The following is a 25,032-nucleotide window of genomic DNA, read 5'->3' as shown; positions in this document are numbered from 1 at the left end:
TATATAAGAAGGAACAACAACAAAGTCAATAATTTTTACGATCGTTTCGGAAACGATGTTTCTATTGCGATAGACATTAAGCCACGGACAATAATTTTGACATATAGTTTTTCTAAACAAAGTCTCCTCATCAGCAAAAGTATTGGGTGGGTTTTTTATATGTAAAAGACACCATAAATAAACCTAGCAATTTTTACGTAAGGTAGATGTATCTTTTAATTGTTCGCCTTTTGAAAACCGTAATTATCGTCAAAGCATTCATTTGGATGTTGATTGTAGCTAATAAATCTATATGTCAAAACTATTGTCCGTGGCTTTAAATATGATATATATGTGTGTGTGTGTGTGTGTGTGTGTGTGTGTGTGTGTGTGTGTGTGTGTGTGTGTGTGAATTTCAAAATTGGAAACAATCCGACGTTATGATGTGAAAAAGAAGCGGAAGACCGGAGGCTCGACGTTTCGCCCGTATTATGCAGGCTTTATGCTGACTAAATCTCTTGAAAAAGACCGCATAATACGGGCGAAGCGTCGAGCCTCCGGTCTTCCGCTTCCTTTTCACATCATATATATATATATATATATATATATATATATATATATATATATATATTCACACAAACGTACACACACACACACACGTACACACACACATTGCAGGGATACTATTAAGGAGTTGAGCAGCAAGATGTCTGTTCACATTACACTTGAACTTCTGCATGTCAGTACAGTTGGGAATAGGAACCAAGTCTAGCAGTTCTGGTGAAGGAACTATTAGAGTAGAAGGCTTTCTTACATCTACGGATCTCCACTGTGTAAGGGGTTGGATTTTATCAGGTTTGTCGGGGTATTTACGCCGAGGTGTACAAGGGCTTGTAGTTCATCAGAGCATCCACTATTAAGATACTTGTGGAAGAGGCAGAGGAATGCAACAGGTTTCTTGTAATTATTGAAGGAAACAAGCTTAGTCTTGGCAGCAGTGAATGTTACATTCCATTTTTGTCCCCATCCCACTACAGATTAGATATCTTCCTCTCGTGTTTTTGCCATTTCCTTAGATATGTGTACATTTGTTTTCCCATCGTGCCTGTTATAGAGCGTAGCGGCATCAGAAAATAAAACCATCTCAGAGAATTTTATCAGGGAGGTCATTTATGAATATTAGAAATAATAAAGATCCAAGGACAGACATGTGAGGTACACCCGCATTTATATTATATTGTTTGGATGTACTACTGTCGAAGACAACCTGGATTCTTCTTTCACTACTGATGCAATTCTCTATCTGTATAAAAGCCAAGTACGTCCAAGGATGGAGCTGCAAAAACAGCCTATCCTGCCTTGACAGAGTACAAAATAGACTTCGTGGTGTAGTGGGGGATGCCCTTTTCTCTTCTCTGCAGCCTCTCTCCCACAGAAGAGACGTTGCGAGCCTGTCTTTGTTTTATCGTCATTTCCATAAAGTGCTCGTCTGAGCTCCAATCTCTCGCCTCCCCCCTCGCCAATCTTTCACGAGAAATACCCGTCTGGTTAAAACTACTGTCTATAATTTTCCCCACTCTTTATCTGTGCCTAAATCCAAACGTAGATTCCATGAGCAGAGCTTCTTTCTCAGAAGTGCACGATTGTGGAACTCCCTTCCGTTCGCCTGTTTCCCACCTGACTACAACTTGGATGTCTTCAAATCTAACATAACCGAATTCAAGACAAACCGCCCCCTTAAGTAAGACACTCTATCAAATCTCCAATACTAATGATTACTACAATACTATCTCATTGATTACTGTACACGCAATAACCCTTATCCCTGAGTGGCCTCCGGGTCTTGATAAGTGGTGATCCCCATGTAAAAAAAAAAGGATTTTATTATGTTAAGTATTCTTCCAGTGATACCGTATGATCTGATTTTCCTTAGAAGACCATCGTGCCATACCCTGTCAAAACCTTTAGATATATCTACACTATCTGCTTTGTCCAGTTTATAGTATATACGTTCAGAGATTACAGTTCTTATATCTATAAAAGTGAGAATGTGTGTGTATGAGAGGACACTTCTCAACCTATGATACGGATATTTTATCTATAGACTTAAAGGTTGATATATAGGATATTCAAACATCTGGAATATTTATTTAATCGATTTTGATCCGGAACACAATGGACTGCTAAAGGGTAAAAATTGAAAATTTGTTCCGCGGGAGTCGTCGAATTTTTATGTTTGTCTAACTGTTCCTCGAATGCGTATGCGTAAATAGTTCACGTGACAGATTCACTATGTTACAAATAAGTAGATTTTAAAACTCGTTTTCAAGCTCGAGTTAAACCGGCCTAATCGTTATAGTGCTTGACTCACTGTCAGTGGGTTTTGGTTTCGATCTCAGCTCGAGTATTTTTTTTTTTTTTTACATACAAGAAGGGAACTGTTTAGAAAAAACAAGGCCGATAGCCATTAGTTGCGTGCTCTCGTGTAATCAATGAATGTGTGAATGTAGGATTAATATGAAATTCTTAAAGAAAAATGTGATTTCACGTGAAATCATCTTTTTCTTCACCATATTCCCTCTGCTTCACTTTTTGTTATCAAGTAAGATCTTGGACTTACTTGAAGTTTCATCAACTACTTTTGTATGCAAAATCCGATCCCGCATTTTGCTAATTTCCTACCCTCTGATGAGAAGGAAAGTATTTCTTCGAAACTCCGCGTATTAAGGACTATCCACTTAAGTGTTTCCTTTTCAGATTAAATATGTTTTTACTCTTTTTCAAAGTGTTTTTAACATGTGTTATTAACTATTTGCTCTTATTATAAGCTCTATCTCCTACTTGGTTTTATCGAGCTTTTACATCTGGTTGAGATTACTTTATAAATATTAATTCTTTAATATTTATAATATACTTTAGTTTTACCATCTTGGATCATTTTGGTAAATTTAATTGTAAATTTTATTATATATATATATATATATATATATATATATATATATATATATATATATATATATATATATATAATGTATATATTATTAAAATAAAATCTAGTAAAATTAAGTGAATGATATTATCTGAAGCTAAAGGGAGATAACATTTAAAATGTTACGTTGGTTACTCATTCGAATATTAAGTAATTTTTAATAGTACCTTTGCAAACTTGATAAGATAAATTGATTTATTTGAAATAAGATTAGTTTTTTTTTAATATTTATATATATTTGGATTTTATAAATATTTAGTAAATTGCCTAACAATTTAACATTATATTAAAAATAAACATACTAAGATAATCGCACATAAATCTGTTTGAAAAAGTAAGTCATCCACGTATCTGGAACACGTGCTTCTATCGTCACATCTCAAACACATGCTCCGCTGAACCCTGCTTCTCTGTCCAAGTGTGTATTTTTATCTCTGCTTTAACGTCACAACGTGCAGCTGGCATATGTTAGCTGCTTCTTCTACCAACGTCGGCGGCTCTGTTACATTAGTTTCGTATTCAAAACATATATAAATTCATTTTAGATATAACTCTAACATATTAAAGACAATAAATATATATTAAATTAAGAAATATTATCATATAAATTATGTCTTTGTAAGGAAAAAACTTTTTGTAAACAAGTTTAACTCAAAAGTTAACTATGTACCGGCCGAGGTAAACATACAATGCTGAATCTTCTATGGAATTTCATTTTTTCGGCATTAGTTTATACCAATAATTCTTTTGGAGTAAAAGAATTTCTATTTTTTCTGAAGAGTGTGTGTGTGAACTACTGAACGGCTCCATGGCAGTCCTCCTGTGTGAGCGTGTCAATAACCCTCGTCTCAGCCTCTTTCATCTCTTCAATTGACTCATAACGACAGGCACTAAGATTTTCCTTGAGCTTGGGGGATAGCGAAAAGTCACAGACAGCAAGGTTTGGAGTATAAGGAGGGTGAGGAACTATCTTGGTTCCTATCTTGATCAAATAGCTTGTGATCTCTGAGAACCCTTGGGATAAACTTCGCGCAAATCTTCAGTTCCTCGCGAATATTTGTATGTACAGTTCTCACACTTACATTAAACTGTACACTTATTGTCTCTATAGAAACACGACGGCCCTTATCTATGAAATTCTTTATTTGGCCAATCAACTATGGTATTCTGACTTCCTTACTCCTCCCACACCTCTCATTATCCTTCACAAACCCCCTTCCTTGAATCTCTCATGCTACTCCAAAACTGATGCTCGATTCCAAAAGCATTCCGTACGTTTCTGTGGCAATTTCTCCAAGTTTAAAATAGAATTTTATTGCAAATCGTTCTTCTAAAGTGTTCTCACGTCCAGATTGCATTTTTGAAATTCACCAGCTATTGTTGAGTGTATTCCAATTCCTGCTGTAGCTGTTAATTTGAACCTGAAATTATAAAACTTTGTCAGTCATCTCATAAGATGTATAGCAATAACATACTGAATTTTCAAGAATCTACAACAATTTTAAATGCCTGTACAAAATGTCTGTAAACTTATCGAAGGCATTTCGTATCTTCCTCCTTTTTACTTGTAATAATCACTGCATCCTATTTTTCTCTTCTAAAGCGAGTGTTAGTCTTTCCTCATCTTCTTAAATTGATTATTTTTTTCTTCGTTTTTTTTCTTTTTACTGTTATAACTTTTTTCCATTTATCAGAGAATTATTAATTACTAACTTGTGTTTTACCAGCTCGATGTATTTCTAACTTATTCCCTATGAATCAAAATTCTGTCCGTTCCTCTTATTCGGGATAAGTCATGAGAATTTACCAACATTATCTTTCGACTTTGCCCGATATTCATAATATCGTTACACGTGTGAGTGTCTGTCACTGTGTGTTTGATAATATTTAATATACTGAAATTTTGTTTATACTAATGCGGGTAACATAACTAAACAAATAAACAGGGCCGCTGCGAAGAAGGTAGGCTCTCTCTACCGTGCTAGAAAACTACTAACACCCGAAAGTATCCTGTACCTCTATTAGGCCACCATTCGCCCATGTATGGATTATCGCTGTTATATTTGGGCTGATGCATCTGCTACTAGTCTCTCGCTCCTAGACAAGGTTCAAAAGAGAGTCGCCAATCTGATAGGCCCTGAACTGGCATCTAAGCTTCAGGTTCTGTCCCATCGACGAAATGTTGCATCCCTCTGCCTGTTCTACAAGTATTTTAGTGGTGAATGCTCTGACGAACTGCAAGCACTTGTGTCCCCACGACGTGAACACCCTCGACAAACCCGACAGGCTGCTAAATCCCACCCCACACTGTAGAGATCCCTAGATGTAAAAGATCTTCCTACTTTGGAATTCCATTCCAGGTCCCTGCTTCCCCAACTGTACTGACGTGCAGAAGTTCAAGTGTAACGTGAACCGACATCTTGCTGCTGAAATCCCTACATAGTACCTCACTAGTTGTTGGCCCTGATAGTAGCTCCCTACACCAAAGTGGCAATTTGCTTTGTTTGGGGTAAAAATGCAATAAAAAAAAAGAAAGAATACCACTGAAATGTTTACAGGATTTGAACATGTTTATTGATATTACTCGCTGTAGTAAAATAATAAAGAAGCAAGTAATATTTGTTCACATCCCAAAAATATGGGTGATTTTCTAAGGAAAATATCTTCAAGGTTGAAGATGTTTATTAACAGTATTTTCATTAAAAATCAATGAAAAACAAATCCACATAAATTTAAAGGCGATAAAAATAACAGGTAAAGTGATCTAGGACTTCGTGACGCAACGGTTAACGCACTCGGCTATGATACATATGGTCTGAGGTTCGATTTCTGGAAACAGTCAAGTTACGTTGACGAAAGGTAGGACCTCGAAATTTGCATGTCTGTCGATTACTATTTTATAAGTAAAATAAAATAATAAATATATATCATCATTTGAAAACTCATTTGTATATCAGTAAATTTATATCTGGCTATCACTTCCTATCTTAATATTATTCTAATAATCATCAGTTTTTACCACCAAATTTTACAACAAAATAATATTTAATCACATAGATCTCCAGCAATTTTGATCAAACACCACCTCCCTTTAAAACTTAAATAAGAATAAAAACTTGACCTAGTTCTTTTATTTTATGTTTTACTGACCTACTTATGTTCTTAAATATATATTAGAATCAAAGTAAAAGAAAAATTCTCACAGTGCTCGATTGTAAAACACAAAACATTATTTAAATAATGTACATTTAAGGGTCCATTTCAAGCCAAAGATTTTTTAAGTATTCCAGTTTAAGGCCAGAAGCTATTTCAACTGATTAAAACGCAGTATTCTTTTAAGTCATAATCTTTATATATCATCTAGCAGTCAAAGGTAGGAGCATTGCGTATCATATTATAAATACTAGAAAAACACCAGCCCAACGATAGGTATAATTAATTCGCCAAACAGAACATTTTTTATGAAAATCGCTCCAGACAAGGCGTGAAGCCAATTAATGTATAGAGCTAAAAAGAACGAAAGGTGGCTACTGCAAAGAGAGGAGATTCCTATAGATCCTAGTCTTGAAAAATCCAAGGGTAAAAAGAGGGGGGAACAGTCAGCAGGAGGAAAGTTCCGCAAGCTTGCCGTTTTTTAAAGAAACTACTGGAATAGGAAGCTTTATTAGAATGAAGTGTTAAATCTGAGAATTGATGGAGACCACTAGACAAGCGAGTAAAACTAGCCGGAAAAAAACAGGGATAGATTAGACAATTTTGAAGAATACATGTCATAATAGTGATAATAATAATAATAATAATAATAATAATAATAATAATAATAATAATAATAATAATAATAATAATAATAATATATCATATCATGAGACTAACAACATTACGTCTGTGAGAGACAGGTTGCAAAAAAAATTAAAGCGAGGTTAATTAAATTGTGGATACGTTTCTTACTTTATCAAGAACTTTCAAATGGAATAGAGATTCATCAGACCAAATATGACAAAAATACTCTATACATGGTTCGATAGGAGAATTGTAGTGATAGAGAATAGCCTCAGCTGTGAGAAAGTGTTTGGAACAATATAAAGAACCTACTTTACTAGAAGCGGAACAAGCAATGAATCTAATATATGTACTCCAAGAAATGTTTAATGAGAAAGAAAAACAAATAAGTTTCAGGGTCGAATGTTCCTCAAAAGAAGAGCCATTCATGAGAATCACAGGAAGGAAAGAGACACGCCTAAGATTGAAATATAGAAGCTAAGTTTTTTATAGGATTAAATGAAACAAGCAAGTTTATACCCCAGTCTACAACTAAACTCAAATAAACTTCTAGATTAGCTGCATATTTTAATTAATCTGGTGTAGATGGGTAAGAAGCAACACCGGAATAGAAAGGGGTATCATCCGCATGGATACTAATTTTATGAACAATATTCTCTAAAAGACGTCGAATAGAGCCCGGAAAAAAGAGCATGATGAGATACCATCCAGAGTTGCTCACAAGTTTCGATCAGAAAGGAAAGACCTAATAATGTCAAGAGCATTACCAACAATACTATAATCTCGAAGATTGTGTAGAAGATCAGAATGCAACACTCTGTTGAACGCCTTTAAAGTTCCGAGTGCTATCGTCTTACCCTTTCTTGTATTATCTATAAGCAGTCAGATCCGCTCATTTAAAACAGTTAAAATATCAGCAGTTGAACGAACTATAACCACGAAAGAACACCAGTAAAGAGGTCAGATCTTTCAGAAAATCAACAAGTTTGCTGTTTATATATATATTATTCCTTAATTGGAATTTTTTTTTTATTATTAAAAATTATTAAAATTAACAAGTTTGCTGTTGATTAACCTTTTAAAAACTTTGCTAATAAAAGAGAAGAGACCAACAGGACGAAACTTCGTAGTCATATCGAGCACTATTATTTTTTAAAACGGATGATCCTTTTTTCTTTTCAACAGGAAACATTATTTTGATGAACAGAGATTGAATAATTTGGAGAGAATAGAATAAAATGCAAGAGAACAACGTTTGAGACTAAAATCGAATCAAGACCAGAAACGTTAGATTGGTCAAGATAAGAATGAATCCTAGCAACGATCTTTGAGGTGATAAAATAAAAGATATCAGTTTTCAAAAGTAAATCAGGACGAACAGCACAAAAATCATTAATATAAGAAATTCCAGCAAAAAATTAAAAAAAAACAGATTAGCCTTATTCTTACAAGATGAAATAACTTGATGACCATTAAATAGAGAAGGAATAGCAGATTTTCTATTATTAAACACACTGTTTGATTTGGGATAGAATCACGAATCCTTTGAGAGTAGTTTAACCTTAGAAATTACTCTTTTTCATGCATTGCTATATCTTCTGTAGAATTGTCTAGAAACCTCAGAACACTCCCGATGATGTTGATTGAAATAATGATAACGATTGGCAATGGGAGAAGTACAAACAGATGAAAACCAAGGAAAAGAATAAAGGTTGGATTAAAACTTACGATGACGTATGACTGTGTCAATTCCAAAAGGAAGTCAGTCGGAAACCGCCTTTGTAATCGCTTGACCTACATGGACTAGCAGGTACATAAATAAATTAAACAAATAAATAAATAATGCATAGCAACAGGAAAAAAAACGAAATAGATATAGAATACAAAAAATAAAATGCAGATCATGCAAAAAATTGATAGATAGCTTAGTAAACCCTTTCCTACGTATTGGTCTCTAGAAAGGGCTTTTTTATTCAGCCTGTTGGAATCCAAAGGATTGGATGCTGGGACATTTTTTAAGCTTCGTTTTTCTTGGAGTGATTCTGCTTTTCTTTACTTTATCATTATCAATTTCATTTTTATTTTCTTATTAAAGAAATGGGTGAAAATTAATGGGTGAAAGATAAGTACCTCCATCACCAGCATCAATTAATGCATTAATTTCAACCTTGACACGCAAGTTATAATAAAATAAAGAAAATAACGAATGTCCAAATAAAAGCTGATCCAGTGTAACAAAAACATCCCCTAACTCAACCCCCGCCAACAGTCGGCCAAGAGCACCCCATTCCGCACACACCCTCCTCTCTCTCCCTCTTTCACAACCTCGTTCTCCATCTTTCCTTCAATAGTTAACTCACGACAGCTAGCGAGCTGTAATCGCTTGACCTACATGGACTAGCAGGTACATAAATAAATTAAACAAATAAATAAATAATGCATAGCAACAGGAAAAAAAACGAAATAGATATAGAATACAAAAAATAAAATGCAGATCATGCAAAAAATCAACAAGTATAAACTATGAAAAAAAATATATACACACATATATATATGTCAAAAAGAACAAAAAAGAAAAATCTAATAAGTACAACAATATGCTAAAACCCACTATACATCTAAATCCCCCACCTTACATTTGCTGCGAGACTCCACACAGCATTTCTGTCGTTCAATCCGGCATGCTTTGAATCGAACTGTAACATCTACCACTTTAAAGAGGGAATTTTTTTCCCGAAATATAATGGATTTGTCACAAACATAGCAAGTAAGACATTTATACTTAATACAATTGAATAAATACATGTATATATAGACATATATGTATGTACTTATTGATTTGTAAATCGCCACTTGTTTTCGTCTTTTCTCATCAACCCGACTATATCTCATTACTCGCATTGTGATAGCCTTCTAAATCTCTACTACATACCTATCCCACACAATGCTTCAAGCAAAATACATAGCAATTCTCTCTCTCTCTCTCTCTCTCTCTCTCTCTCTCTCTCTCTCTCTCTCTCTCTCTCTCTCTCTCTCTCTACATATATATATATATATATAAGTTATCAGAGGCTTGTAAATCTTTTGGACTTACCATCAGCTTCAAGAAAACATATTGTTACATGATAAGGTCTGTCCCCTTTTCATGTAAGTATAAAAATATAGAGATTTAGTTAAAATGAAAATGAAATAGCAATAGACGAAATTCGGACCTCGTAATTTAGGTTTAGAAATAGATTACGTGTGAGAATTAGAAAATGGAATGTAAAACAGCTTAGAGATAAAATAGTTTCAAGAAAAGAATGTGCACTGTCAATTTTGTTATGAAAATTCAATTGAAAGAATGCAGCTACAAGATAATTTAATAAACATGTTTTTAACATATTGGAAATATAGGTTACTGAGTATAGGTTAAAATTCCTTTTGTAAACAAAGGAAAAAATTTTGCACACGCATGTCCAGAACACGTGAAAAGAAGACACATGTTTTGACATGTGTATGACGTCATGGAAAAATGGGAAGTTCTAGATATAGATAGAAAAACTTTAGAGTTAAGCAGACAGAAGCAGGGGGAGAGACGGAGAGGGGGTTTGAGAACGACAGACGATAGTCTGCAGTTTGGAATTCGAACGTCTAGAAGCGAGACGGTCACTTTAAAACTTAATATGTGAAGCTTTGAATTCTTGATTAGAAAACCACGGCCGATCGTGAGAAGAAATAAACCCATCATGTGTTTTTATAAACGTCGTCTTTGTGTTGTCATTCTACCAAAAAGGTAAAGTGAATATTGTTATTATATGTCTTGTATATCTGTGTTATAACATACACATCTTACATACACGTCTCGACATCTCATATCGACAATGTGAACTACACATCTCATATCTACACTAAGACTGTCTGAACACTATCTCCTCACTCTAAGAGCTTCTCATATCTACAAATCTAAGTAAAGAACATTTTTTATATATATGAATAACACGAACACGGAACGCAACAACAATCTCTCTCTCAACATCTCTCCCTTACAACATCATTTGTAATAAAACTCTCACTAAGACTCTCTCTCAACATAACTTTTAATAAGACTCTCTCAAAGACTCTAACATGCACTTAATAATACGAGCAATAACAATACTAATGAAACCCCTATATATAACAAATACGAATTGGTGCCCGTGGGCCAGTTTGCATCAGCGATGCAAAACCGGACCTGGGGTATATATAATAAATACAATTTGGAGCCGTAGCGACCTGACCACCCAGCAAGGGTGAGTTTTAAAAAAAATGGAAAAACTTCGGTTATCACGGAAAAATAATTTAAAAAAAAAAAGAAACACAACGTTTGAAAAGGGTCCAAGATATTAAAAAATAAATAAATAAATAATACCACGGGAAAAAAAATCACACGATCACAGAAATGCGAACAAAAAGAAAAAAAATTTTGAACACACAAGCACACAGAAAACTAAAGTTTACAAGAAAATATTAAAAAAGAAAAAAGGCCGATATGCCATAATGAATGATAAAAGAGATACAGTCAGTTCAAAAAAAACTACTGACGAATATTTCATTCATAAATAAAATAAAAACAAATAGAAAATAGGGCAGTGTCATTCATAAATGTGTGTTAATGTCTGAATTGTTTAGAGAAACTGTCAATCATAATAAATAACAATTTAGTGTCAAAAGTTGAAAGTACATTTAAAATTCTCGAGTATTAAAAGGAAGAATAAATGAATAAATAAATAAAATAAAATACACTATAGATAAAAGAAAGATGCAGAAATGAAATCAAATTTATGCATTGTGTATAATTTTCGGCTTTTTAGTGTGTTTTATTTTTTTTTGGTCTTTGAAAAAGGGACAATTTTTTGTTTTGTGTCAACGGACTTTTGAAATGTATAATGTAACGAATTTTTATTATTATTTTTTTTTTGTTTTGTTGCAAAATGTTTAAATGTATTAAGGTATTTTCTTTTGAAAATGTGTTTAAAACAATATTGTAAATTTATACTTAATGTGTTTAAACAATATTGTAAATTTATACTTAATGTAAATGTTATTGATTTTCGCAGCAAGAATTCAAAGTTATCAGTAAATATACATTAGATTTAAACAGTCTATGAGAAAATAAAACTAGTTAAGACGTATGGTTAGCTTACAGATTCAGTTAGAATTTTAGAAGGGGGACAAGAATTAAAATTACGTAAACGGGTATTTAGAGAGTTGTTAGATGTGATAAGCCGTAAGAAAGATTTTTTTAGCATTTGGTTTTTGTTTTGTTTTGTTTTTTAGAGATCCTATAATTTCTGATAATTGATAACCACAAGATGTGCCCCTATTCGAAAAATTTGGGAACCTGGTTAATTAAGTGCTTAAAATAAGCTGGTTGCACGTAACGACTCCAAGCAAGTGGTAAGACTTGGCTTAATTAATAAACAGGCGTTGGAAAGAATACGAAAATTCTTAAGGGGACCAGTAAACCGATGATAGGTAGTCCCGAGGCAATCACATATAGCTTAATGAAGTAAGAGACATCCAAAAATATGCCGTAGATTACGTAAGAAAGATATAACCTTGTATTTTTTAGAGACGCATGAATGTGGGATATATCTGCTGGATCTTGGTTAGGGGAAGTTTCAAGAATCCAAGCAAGGAAATCCGAGTGAATCCGTATGAAAGAAAAAAGGTATATCTTGATAGTTAAAGCCAACCAAGAAGATTGGTTATGAGCTTTGGTATGTCCCGTATAAGATAGTTATAGAATAAAAAAACAAAGCCATACTTGATAAGACTAACCATGCGGAAAGAGATGATCAGGACACTTTTGGGACGAAGGAAGTCGTCCATTTCGAGGGAGGTGGAAACCTCTAGTCTGCGGCATATGGGTGGGTGGAAAGTAGCTGATGTGAATCATAGGTAAAGACCCTACACCCAAAAAGTAAATGCCAAGAGGATCAGAAAGGTTCTGATCTTATAAAAATATAATAATTGTGAAGTCGGCCGATAACAATATGATATGTATTCTCCTACTATAGGAATGCCATATGCTGAACCAAACATCTTGGTTAATGATAAGAAGTTAAATGCCACCGACACTTTTGTTTATCTAAGTAGTACGTTAAGTAAGGACTGTACGCTTGATGCTGAGATAAATCACAGAATAGCCAAAGTTGTATTAACTGGCAGACTCTAATGCCTGATATTGTAGTTCTTGACTGATCAACTAGTACTAGTATAGAAATGAAAATCATTCAAAATCACATGCGCTGGACTGGACACTTGGTTATGATGCAGGACAAAAGACTTCCTAAACAACTGCTTTATGGTGAGATAGATAAGAGTAAAAGACCACAACATAAATGAAGAAAATGGTTTAAGGATTCTCTGTAAATCAACTTGAAGATACATGAGATGGGTGTACATAACTGGGAAGCGCAGGCGAAAGGTCGGTCACGGTTGAGAAAAACAATCAGAGAAAGTTGTAAGCTTTTTTAAGAGCAGCATCTAGATCTTGCTGTCTTTAAACGTGTTTTAAGAAAGCAGGACGAAACTATATGTCAGATAAATTACAACAGGAACTGAAATGCATTGTATATGGCAGATACCTTTTGTCAAAAGCTGGTTTTGTAAATCATCTGAAATCACACAATCGAAGAAAAGAACAACAGTCTTATGAGGAGGCTTTTACAGCAGATCCGGAAATATTAAGTTATCATATTTGTGGTCTGAAAATCTAAAAGTGGCCTGGCACTACATTCAAGGATTCACAATTTTATCATGCGATCACCTTTACAAGAATGGAAATATTTTATGTCCTATAAGTTTACTTTCATGTAAGACTAAAGCTAGTTTAAAAAGTCACCTACGTGCACACAAGCGCACAACGCTTCACTGAAGAGATGGCAAACTTCTGTCAAGAAGTAGTAATCATATATATATATATATATATATATATATATATATATATATATATATATATATATATATTACCGATACTTTGTCTAAAGATAACAGTTTCAGTCCTACCCAAAGCAGGCCAGAAGATTAGTTAGTCAAAACGTGGCGAAGCGACAACTATGGGAAGCAGTAATTACTTGGGATACAGTTACTAGACTCAGTATTCCTATCCCTATTGCAGTTAACCACCTGGAGAAGGCCAGAGGAAGAGTTGACCGAAATGTGGTGAAACAACAACAACTATGAAAATGAAGATAAAAGTTAGCAAAAAATTAACACAGAAATATTTTAATTTTCAAAATGGTGAACTTATGTCTAAATTATTCTCTCTAGACGTCTTTAAAATACAACAAAGAAATTGAAATTTATCGAATACTGATCTGATTTTTTTAAATTTCACAAAAATCGAAGATAACCGAATTTTTGTACAGTGTGTGTGTGTGTGTGTGTGTGTGTGTGTGTGTGTGTGTGTGTGTGTGTGTGTGTGTGTGTGTTGAAAAACTGGATGAGATTGTAAACTTCATGATGAGATTCTTTTTAAAAAAAACATCTTTTAGTATTTTTTTCTCGTAAAGATTAAATGAAGTTTGCTTATGGCAATCCGAAATAGCCACTTCTCTCTCCAACTCTCCAGCTCTTACACAACTACTATGTCTCATCCTTTCTGCCTTTCATTTTTTTTTACTCCTCCCACTCTCCCCTCCCCTTCCTCTCACTTTTCCCCTCTCCTTCTTGCTCGTATCTATGTACGTTGCGAATTCCACATTCTGACGCTCTGCTGAATAATGCCGACTCTTAAACACGGTTAACAGTTTATGTTCACTTCGTATCAAGTGGGAAATAATTGGGCACAGAAGACATTGCCCTGCAGACATGGAGGCTTATGATCAGATCTTTACGTGTCTATGAACAAAGATAGATGCACATAAAACATATAGTCCTCTCTTCCCCTCTTTCTTTCTCTCTTTTATCATCCCTTTCTTTCTCTTTCTCTCTTATATATTTATTTATTTATTATTTATAAAACACATATTTACATATTTTGCTTTCATATCGATTTTTGCCCTCCCTAAATATTTGTTCATTTCATAATTAACGACCGAAGTATGAATTTTCATATGTACTTATTTCAGTATCTTCGTATCTATCAGTATATCTGACAACTTACATTAAATTATAGCCTATCTATATACCTTTCAATCTTTTTGGCTTAGCATTCACGGGAAATATGGACTGGAACAAATACATTGAGGACATTGCGAACGCTGCTGCAAAAACGGTGGGCTCTCTCTATCGTGCTAGAAAACTACATACACCTGAGAGTATCCTGTACCTCTACAAAGCCACTATTCGCTCATGCATGGAGCATTGTTTTCATATCTGGGCTGATGTACCTACCACTTGTCTCTCCCTCTTGGATGGGATCCAAAAAGGGAGACCCAATCTAATAGGATCCACTTTGTAAACTACGCTCCAACCTATCGCCGCAATATTGCATCCCTTATGTCTGCTTTACAAGTATTTTAATGGAATATGCCCTAATGAAGTCGTTGCACTTGTGCCCCTCGGCGTAAATATTCCCGACAACCCCGCTTACAACAAAATCACACCCCTTCACTGTTGAGGTCTTTTAATGTCGAAATATTTATTACTCTAATAGATTGTTCCCTAGAACAACTAGAATTTGGAATTCCCTTCCTGCAATTTGCTTCCCTAACTGTACTAATATGAAGAAGTTCAAATACAACATAAACCAACATCTTAATGTTTTATAGGCATTATACGTCTAATGGGTGTGTAACAATTTTTGTTTGTAATCGATCAAGTAAATTCTTTCATATATCGATTTTATTCATCTCTATCTATATAAACACCTCTTACACACACGCGCGTATATATATATATATATATATATATATATAGAGAGAGAGAGAGAGAGAGAGAGAGAGAGAATATTAAACTAAACTATTTTCTCATTTATGTCTGAGTAAAGATAACAGAATTTTTCTCTTATTGGTATTTTCTTAATTGTTGTCTGGACTCTGCGAGAGAAATAGGCATAAAACATCTGTTATATTATTGAGATGCTTGTTGTTTTGATCCAGGGTTTGGAGTTAGTGCTGGTCAAGCCAGACTAAAGAGTTATGATACAGCAAAATACTCTGCCTATGAATGTCTACATAAGCCCCGCTTTTCGGGTCGAACACTCTTGGTAATTGATATTCCTTGCTACCGTTTAAGCGTAATGCAAAGCTCTTTATAGAGATAGATCACTGTTGAAGGTGATATGTTTTTAGAAAGCATTGTTAGATATCATTGCCGACGGAGCGTCACTCAGTGACCTGATGAATAGGTCTACCAAGTATCAACTCGATGGTTATTGGTTCGATCACAGGCTTGAGATGGGTGCTGGTCTATCTGCACTGAAAAGATGTGATACAGCGAAACAGATCGTCCTGGAATGGCTATTTGAAAATGCTAAATATTTTAAATATTTCCTGATTAGTATCTGAGGGCGCGTTTAATCAAGAGGGAGAAGTGCACTTCCAATATTCGTGTGTGATGTGCGGCTAGGAGAAGAAAAAACTCCAATGTAAAACCTGAGGTATATTGTCTGGTCTGTTTTGTGGTAAACATTGCACCGACTGAGATAAGCAATTGTACATAAAGCGTGGTTGGTTCTACAATAAAGCCTTCAACACTATACAGAAATCATCTGCGTAGGTTGCCAAACAAGTTAGTGGCCGTGACAGACCTTATACGTCGAAGCTGACGGAAGTATCCCTCATATATACATATATATATATATATATATATATATATATATATATATATATATATATATATATACATGTGTGTGTGTGTGTGTGTGTGTGTGTGTGCGTGCGTGTGATGGAACAACACAGAACAAGACATTTACTTTAATAAATGCTTAGGATGGAATCGCATTCCCTTTTGATTTCTTTAAAAGATCAATCCTTTTAGACATTCTCTAAACCAAAGTAGAACACTGCGAAGAGGAGATGCTATTCCATTTGCTTTACACAGCTTTTCACAGTTTGTCATTGTTCGAAAAGGTTCTTCCATCCAATGCACAAGATATTATGGACCAAATATTATCGATTGGGTTTAACTCGGGGCTTTGATCTGGCGAAATTATCACATTAATTGAATTATCAGAAAAACATTTTTGTAACTTTAGCAGTGTGTGCAGGAGCATTATCGTGTTTAAAATAATAGTCTGATATATTCCCAGTTTCTGAATACTTGGTAACAGTCCTGTTTCTAATATTCGAATGTATTCCTTTGCATTGATTGACTTCTCACATCTAATAAGTTCCCCAACTCCTGCTGCAATAAAAGTTCTCCATACCATTATCTCTCCATTCCCGTGTTTAACTGTCGTTTTTATGCAGCTTGGTGAAAATCTTTCTCCGGTTCTTTGATTGCATCGTTCGGGAACATCAAGAGAAAATCTTGATTCATCTGACCAGAAAACATTCCAGAATCAGTCTTTATCTTTCTTGCCATAATACGAGAAAAATCTTGATGTTCTTCTTAGATAAAAATGGCTAATTTGTCACACCTTTTAGCAGAAAATCACATTTTTTTCATTCGTCTAGATATTGAATATATAGAAAGAGAATTTCCAGTCCCGGTTGAAATAAATTTTCTTTAAATCCTTCAAAACAGTTAATTCAAGCCTGTGGTTGTCCTTTAAAGTGAATGATTTAGGGCAACCAGATCCAGATTTCCCTTTTACCAAGCATTCGACTTCGAACGTTTGACCAATTCACTTCATTACAGAAAGGGATGTTTTCAATTTTTCTTTTCTTAAAATATCAAAAATCTGCTTGAAGTCATTCTGGACTTCCTTAATCCTGCAATTTTTTATATCCTCGCTAAGATGTGGTCTTACCATTTTTAGGATTAATTTTGCCACTTATTATTATATGCTATAATAATAATGATCTGCAAAATAGAAATTTTCAGTTAAAATTAACAAAAATTCATGGACAAATTATTGAAAAATCGATTTCCTCCTTCTTTCACTCTTGCCCCATTTTTTTTTTTTTTTTGCTCATAGTGTACATATACATTTGTAATATCATATAGATATATCCTATGAGAATAACTTTCAAACGCAAAATAAAGCTCAATATTCAACATGCAAATATTTCAAGAGTTATTTAAATATTTTAATTGCAATAAAGCTATAATTAATTCATTTACAGATTAGAGTTTTATCATGAATTAATGTCGATTTGGAAAAAAAAACAATTTATTTATGGAGAAAATTCACAGTATGCGTGAAGAAGCATTAAAACCAAGACTTTACAACATCTACGTAAATGTGTATTATTTGGATTGCTCGAACTACTGTTTGAATTTTGATTTTTATTCACACAACATTTCTGTCGATGTAAACTACGGCTTTCTTCAGCTGTATCTTTACAATGTATGCTATTAGTGAATGATGAAAAGGAAGTTTTTGGTAACCAATTAAAAAAATGAAAAAGACTTGGCGCTTTTTCTGTGTTAAAAGAACATTACACAATTTGAATTATAACGACTATGGTTAGTTAGTTAAAAAACTAACAAAAACATTTTTTTTCTTTTTCACTATTCAGCAATAACATCCATTATATATATATATATATATATATATATATATATATATATATATATCCGATTAAAACATATTTCCGAAAGTTACTTTACGTTCCTCCACAATACATGAAATACATAGTAACCTGGGCGCACGGAATGTGGGTTGATATGCCGTGGATTCATATCATAGCACAATCAATGAGACGCGGTGCTTTATGCGTTTATAGCGAATGCCAGCTAGTATATAGAACGACTCTCTGAAAAACTTTTTCTCGAACGTAGTTTTTGTTTCCCACCAATATTGATTCATTTCATGTTCCTTAAATTTTTCTTTTTAATTAGAATCTTTTCCTTCCTTTTTACTTTCAGGAAGGGAAAGGGAGAGTTAATGCGGTTAAGAGAGCGCGAAGGAGAGAGATGGTGGAGGTTCTCTGTTTTCAATTGTTTTCGTTTTCGCTTTAAGTTGGTGAGCGAATAAGAGAACGGTATCTACTGATTGTCTAGTTATAGAGAGGCGTGTTTGTTCCTTTTTGCATTAGGACTTCGATATAAGTTTACGTCACAATGTGTTTGTGCGCACGTGCTTATGCCTATGTCTTACGTGTCGTGCGTTAAGATCAAATTAATATATGGCATATTTGATAGATATTTTTCACTAAAAATTAATGGTGTCTTAGACTTGTAGATGCCAATGGCGCCATTCGCTAGTTGAATTCTGAAACGAACGATATTTTTCTTTTAAAGACATGTAAGGGCTTGGTGGAATTGGAACTTAAGGAGAAGGGGAAACGTAGTAAAGAATAATGGAAAGAAGGCAGAAAAGAGAAATACATTTTACGAAAAGGCAAAAAGATTCGGGGTGCGGAAGAGAAAAACATATTATTATTATTATTATTATTATTATTATTAATAATAATAATAATAATAATAATAATTGACAGAGAACTTAAAAGAATATGAATTATGCAGAATTGCATATAATAACAGTAATTGAAGGAGCACTAGGATGCGTACCAAAAATCTTGAAAAAAGACTAGGAGAAATTTGAAATCAACATAAAGCTAGTAATTAATAAAAAGAAAATGAATAATTAAAAAAAATAAATGATAGATAAAATAAATAATAAAAAATAAATAAGTTCAAGTGTAATACGATGGACAGTCATTATGGGCCCAACTCCCTACATAGTTTCCCTGCAAATGTGGTCACAAATAGTCGCCACTTACATTAATGTGGCACTGCACCTTCTTTGTGGAGAAACAAAGATAAAAGTAAAAAAAGAAAAATTTGATGAGAAAGAAAAGGCAAAAAAAATTTAGAGTCGATTTCTGACTGAGAACTGTGTGTTACTATTTACATCTCTCCCCCCCCCTTTAAAAATCAACGTGTTAGAAAGTGAAAAAAGAGAAAATAATTTACTCTGCTGAACAAACGTATAAAAAGTGAACTTAATAGAAGGAAAATGGGAAGGAATGTTGTCCACCAAGAAACACAAAAGCCATCTGAAATAGAATTGTTAATCAATATGTAGAGAACAAAAGACCAAACATAGTCAATATATTTTGAATTAGTTTAGTTTGAGGGTTGGAGTAGGGTATGCGACAGTTTATGTCAGTTACGAACAGTTTATGGACAATCTTAGGTTTGCGACAGTTGAGAACAATTTCCAGTTGAATACAATGTACGGTAGATTGTGGCTCGGTGCACCCAGATCCAAACTGATAATTATGGAGTTGAGTTTTCTGTTTTGAAGTCTTCTATTTCTTTCATGTTGCTCATTTATTTTTATATATATGTATGAACCTCTATTGCCTCCTCGGTCGTTGCCAATGTGAGAGACGACGTCACGGCAGAACGGGAATGGAAGCTGAAAGAGAAGAATACCACAGAAACATCATTGGGGTTGGCGAGTGTTGTCGAACGAGAACGGGGCTACTGGTAGCACGGCAGAACCATCCAGAAAAATCGATAATGTTATTAAAGGGTGAAACGATAAAATTGTTGTCTAAAAAAATTTGTCGGCCTCTATCGAAGATCGGAGATACGCCACTGTACAACTCATGCTCTCTACGATCCAAGTTATAACAACAGGACCATTGCCGACTTTTATCGAAAAATAATCAGTTCAGGTAACTTGATTATGTAGTAGATCTGACATCTATTCAATGTAGCCACTGTCAGCCCCAATCACCGCCTTGATACGAGTCTGGAACTAGGAGCATCTTTTTTCCAAAAGCGCCAGTGAGAACTCGGCGAATACTCGACGGATGGCGGCGATCAGGCTGGCTTTATTGTTGTGGGAGGTCATGTTGGTGATGTTCTCGACGTATGATCAAACAAAGTAGTCCAGTGGGTTCAAGTCGAAGGAGCAGGGGGTAAGTGAAAGAAGAGTACAGAGTCGTATCCCCCTTCTGAAGCCAAGCCTAGGTCTCTTTGGACGTGGGCCGGCGTCGAATCCTGCTGCCGTACCAAGGAAGCGGCCACCTGATTACACCAGGGGATCACTACATTCTTCGACACATCCAGTTACACTTTGGTGTTGACTTTCAAGCCGACTTCGAAGTTGATGTGACTCTCACTTGAAACCACACCAAAGACCATAAGCGTTGAGCCGTCCGGATTTGCATTTTGAGGGTTCTGGCAATAGTCCTGTTGTTATAACTTGGAGCATGAGCTGTACAACGGCGTATCTCCGATCTCGCTTGTTGAACATTTTGTCACTTTCAGACATGATAGAAGGCGGTATCGCTATTGGTATTTGTATACAACTGGCTAACTAGTAGATGGTCGGCAACAAAAGATATAAACCTGGTTTCATCACACGGAAATGGAATTATGTTATCTTTTCTTTTTTCTCAATTTTATCATTTTACCCTGTATAAGGCAGCCGTATAATAGTCCAAATAAATATCATACGATTGATTTTTAATTTATTCATTTAAATATTAAAATATTTTTAAAGAGTCTATTTCTTCTAGTGAAATAAAGCGAGTTATTCTGGAGATACTGTAGTGTATCCATTATTGATCTAGGAGTTCATTGGGGTCAGTAACTTCGTTTGCTGGAGAAGCTATAGTCGTTGGGAACTATACTTAAAGGGCTATTTTTGGCATCAGGGACCTTCTTTTTTTGGTTGGACGACTCCGAACTGCATCGACACAGTTGCTTTCGATTGGCTCTTATAACGGGGACCGCGCAAAGAATTCGGTTATTTTTTCTTGGCCATCAGCCAACAGAGAAAGCAGATCATTAACGAATTATTTGCGTTGTTAGTAACGGCTTTGTTGTATAATCGCTGTGGCGCGTGATTCCCCCAAGTGCGTTGCATCGTAGGGTGTCGGGTAAATAGAAGAGAGATAGGAAGGTGGAATGGGAGGGTGGGTTTCCGGGTATTGTCTTACTCTCAGTTCTCTCAATGCAAAGATAGCATAAAAACTGAATATCGGCTCGAGGTAAGCTTGAGCATACTGTTGCAGTGTAAGGTGAAGAGCTTGGTATGACTTTTAAAATAAATAAATAAATCCCTTGGGTTTCATCTTTCTCGTTGTATGACGCCATATTTGAATACGATTCGATTTTGAGGGTGTCACAGACATTAAACATTTCTTTAAAAAAAAAATAGCCACGCCCATAACCAGAAGCCCGTATCAGTATTTGTGCAGTTTACGGACCGTGCTGAAATAATAATGTTATTATTTCGAAAACTATTCTTAACATGAAGAGGAAGATATTTTTAACTATTGTGCACGTTTACCTAACAATTTGCAAAAGTAGAATTTAACTCGAAAATAATATATAAAAACACGGACGGTTCGTAAACTGTAAAAGTACCCCGATATTTTTACGCTGTGATCATTCAACGACGGGTAAACCCAATAAAATACATAAGACTGATAGATCTACGGTAATGCTATTTCAAACTTAAATGTGACAGACGTACGAAAATACTTTTTTTCAAACTTAAGCATGACAGACCTCTGAAAATATTATTTTAAACTGAAATGCAACAGACATATGAAAATCATAGTTTAAACGTAAGTGTGGCAGACGAACGAATAAACTGTTTCAAACTTAGGCATGACAGACTTATGAAAAGTCTATTCTAAATGTAACAGACTTACTAATATGCACAGACATAAATAGCATTTTCGTCAGTCTGTCATGCTTAGGTATTTCTATCGATTAACACGCTGATTGAACGGACACGTATTAATAATATGAGGTTCTGATTGATTTACTTTGAATTTGAGTAAAAAGTTACAACAAATGGCAACAAATAACCGTAATTCGCAACTGTATTTTTTAGCATCTCCCGCACTAACTTCCGAAAGAGTGCAACTTACAACTAAAATAGATTGCTATTAGCGTTTGAGAAGGTTCCTTACAATTATTATAGGAAAGAAGGTTATTCTTGGCAGGACTGAATGTCACTATCCATTTGTATCCATATTCCACTACAGACTGGAAATCTCCCCTCAGGTTTCACTCATTTCTTTAGATATGTGTTCAATTTTTCTAAAGTATTCCTTGTTTTTACTTGGAATAATAAAAAATCCTTGATTTGAATAAAGGTTTTTTTTTTAATTTCATTGAATCACTATAATTTGCTTTATTTGCTCTATCCTGTATATTGAGCAATTTCTATTTAGATGGGATAATACATAGAATATTACGACCAGTAATATTTTGTAAATCTTATAATCACAGGTTTCCATTCGGAAGTTTATATATATATATATATATATATATATATATATATATATATATATATATATATATATATAGATAGATAGATAGATAGATAGATAGATAGATAGATAGATAGATATTCCGAGATTATTATATTCCAGGTGTAAAGTTAACAATGAAATACAACACAGAGTCAATAAAAGAGTGGTCAATACCGAAGTAAGGCAAACTATACTTTTTATTAATTTTTACATAAGCAGTAATATTTCGCTACACAATCATGAGCATGTTTCGATCAGCTAGTTTTTTTGTTGCAGGGGGTTTAGAACGGGGTCGAGACGACATTTATAATAGAAGCGGTAAACAGTGGAGCTGAGGGATAGATGTGTAATGGAAATCTCTAAGCAGGAGGTGAGATGCATTATAGATATAGAGGGGGATACACTCAATTATTGGAAGTGGTTTACATACAAAGTTCATTATAAAAGGCGATAAGGGCAAAAACACAATACCTTGCGGTTGATGACAAACGAAAACAAAAGGCTTTCATAACAAATAAAAGACATCTATTTTTTCAGCTGGTGATTGGAACTCGATGTCTGGCTAAGTTGCATTTTGTCGTCCTGCCCGCTCCAATTCCTAGGGCTTTTCGGGGTGACTCTCTGTCGAACTAACACGGACCGTTTTCCGGCTCGCACTGCTTCGAATACTGACTTGAACTGTTTTCTCTCGAACTTTAACTTAACTGTATATATTAATTGTATGTGACGTCAACACGCGGGCCAAACATGTGTTCTGGTAACACAAGCACAACATTTCTGGCAAGTGACTTTTCTTGAAGAAAAACTATGAACAAAAAAAAATAAAACTTTTGGGCTTGTCACTGTCCGAAAACCTTACATAAATAGCCATTTACGTTAATTTTACTCTTGTCCCTCTCATATAAATTTCTGTTAAGCATTATTTTATTCATCGTTCTATTATCGTGTCTGACCTAAACTTTGTTTTATAGTTATTTTTAATCACAATGGATAATTTCATTGCATTCCTGAAATCGTATTCAACTAACAAAAATTTGCTTATTTTAACTTTTGTATAATTGCGTTCGATTTCAGCATTTTACTCTAATAATAATTATATTCGATCCGAATTACTTCGTTTCGAACTTAAAACCGGGAGTTGTCTTCTTCAATACATAATACCTCTTCCCTTCTCATTTAAAAAATATGTACGCATTTTCAAATGCCAGTACATTTTTTTCTATTCTTCAGCTATACCTGAACAAACTCCTTATAATCTTCACACCCCATTTGGGCTAAGAAACATCAGACCCACTCCACAAAAACAAAACTCTTTTTGGTCAGCCCTTTACCAACTGACACTCTCAATTTTATTCAGACCGGAATCTCCATCCGATCTTCCTGGCAAATTCTCTTTTAGGTGTAGGATACAACTTCCTATGATCAATATCAGCTATTTAATCCAGCCATCCTAATGCCGTAACAACAGAGACCCTATTTTCCTCTTTACCAACTCGTTGATTCCTCCACCGATGGCTCCTGACCCTTTCTCTTCCGTGGGTGTTACTACTAATTAGAGATTTGTCTGATTTTTGCTTCTTTTTGACACATAGCAAAGCTCATTTACTTGATTATTTTGTGATTGACTTCTAATTATACAAGATACCTTCTATCATACTGATTCACTCGGATTTCCTAGCTTGGATTCAACAGACACCGGAAACATCAGCCTTAACTAAATAAACTCCTTCCCTACGCCAAATCCTACTGTGTATACTTAATCCCTAACTATGACGATAACTTTGTATGATTTTGCCTTCCTCTCCGTCAGAGCCCCAAAGACTCAAAATAGGGCTATCCACCTCTCTAAAAAAATTATAAGGTATCTCGTTACATCGTTATTCTTGTTACGTATTGACGGCATATTTTACTTCACCCTTGTTACTCTGGGTGATTTGCCTCATCCTTACTTCCTTGTCATCTATGTACCCGAAGGTCTCT

The 25,032-nt window shown here is 34.6% G+C and overlaps 1 long non-coding RNA gene across 1 annotated transcript in view; it reads right to left on the bottom strand.

Moving 5' to 3' along the window:
* LOC145286429 (uncharacterized) overlaps nucleotides 1–23,805 on the bottom strand; it is a 43,102-nt gene extending 19,297 nt beyond the window's left edge. The window contains exons 1-2 of the long non-coding RNA XR_013869159.1: nucleotides 23,524–23,805; nucleotides 8,477–8,551 (exon numbers count right to left, since the gene is read on the bottom strand). This is a non-coding gene — a long non-coding RNA (uncharacterized LOC145286429). The remainder of the gene's footprint in view (nucleotides 1–8,476; nucleotides 8,552–23,523) is intronic.
* Nucleotides 23,806–25,032: the final 1,227 nt, after the last annotated feature.

This window comes from Euprymna scolopes, chromosome 10 (genome assembly GCF_053919585.1).
Source record: "Euprymna scolopes isolate OS-2025 chromosome 10, ASM5391958v1, whole genome shotgun sequence".
NCBI classification, from domain to species: domain Eukaryota; kingdom Metazoa; phylum Mollusca; class Cephalopoda; order Sepiida; family Sepiolidae; genus Euprymna; species Euprymna scolopes.
This window is presented reverse-complemented; position numbering and strand designations above follow the sequence as displayed.